Below are 517 nucleotides of genomic sequence, written 5' to 3' on the forward strand. Positions count from 1 at the left end.
GGGGGGGGTAGATGACAGTTGTAAAACATGGTCTGTGGTATGGAGTGTGCGCTATGTGACTGCTAACCAGACTGGGGAAGAGTTCTGGGGAATCTCCCATGAGGAACAGGAGCCCCAACAAAGCAAACAGAAAGGTTTAGAAGGTGGAATCTTCCTTTGTTCTTGCCTTCAAATACTTTGCCCAGATGCTTTTAGTTGGGTAGCTGTCTTGGTCTGAAGCAGCAAAACAAAGTTTGAGTCCAGTGGCACCTTTAAGACCAACACAATTTTATTTAGGGTATAAGCTTATACCTTTAATAAAGTTTTGTTGGTCTTAAAGGTGCCACTGGACTCAAACTTTGTTTTGCCCAGAAGCTGTGGCCATATGCTAGGACCCAGGCTGCTCTGCGAAGGGGGCAGAAGGGAGTTAGGGGATGGGTTTGCTCTGACTGTCTTGAATTGTAAATTAAATTTATATTTTTCTCACTAGGCATGACAGCAATTTTCCATATATATGCTCTAGCTTAATCTGTACTAA

Source organism: Gekko japonicus, unplaced genomic scaffold (genome assembly GCF_001447785.1).
Source record: "Gekko japonicus isolate JY-2015 unplaced genomic scaffold, Gekko_japonicus_V1.1 scaffold33, whole genome shotgun sequence".
Lineage (NCBI taxonomy): Eukaryota > Metazoa > Chordata > Lepidosauria > Squamata > Gekkonidae > Gekko > Gekko japonicus.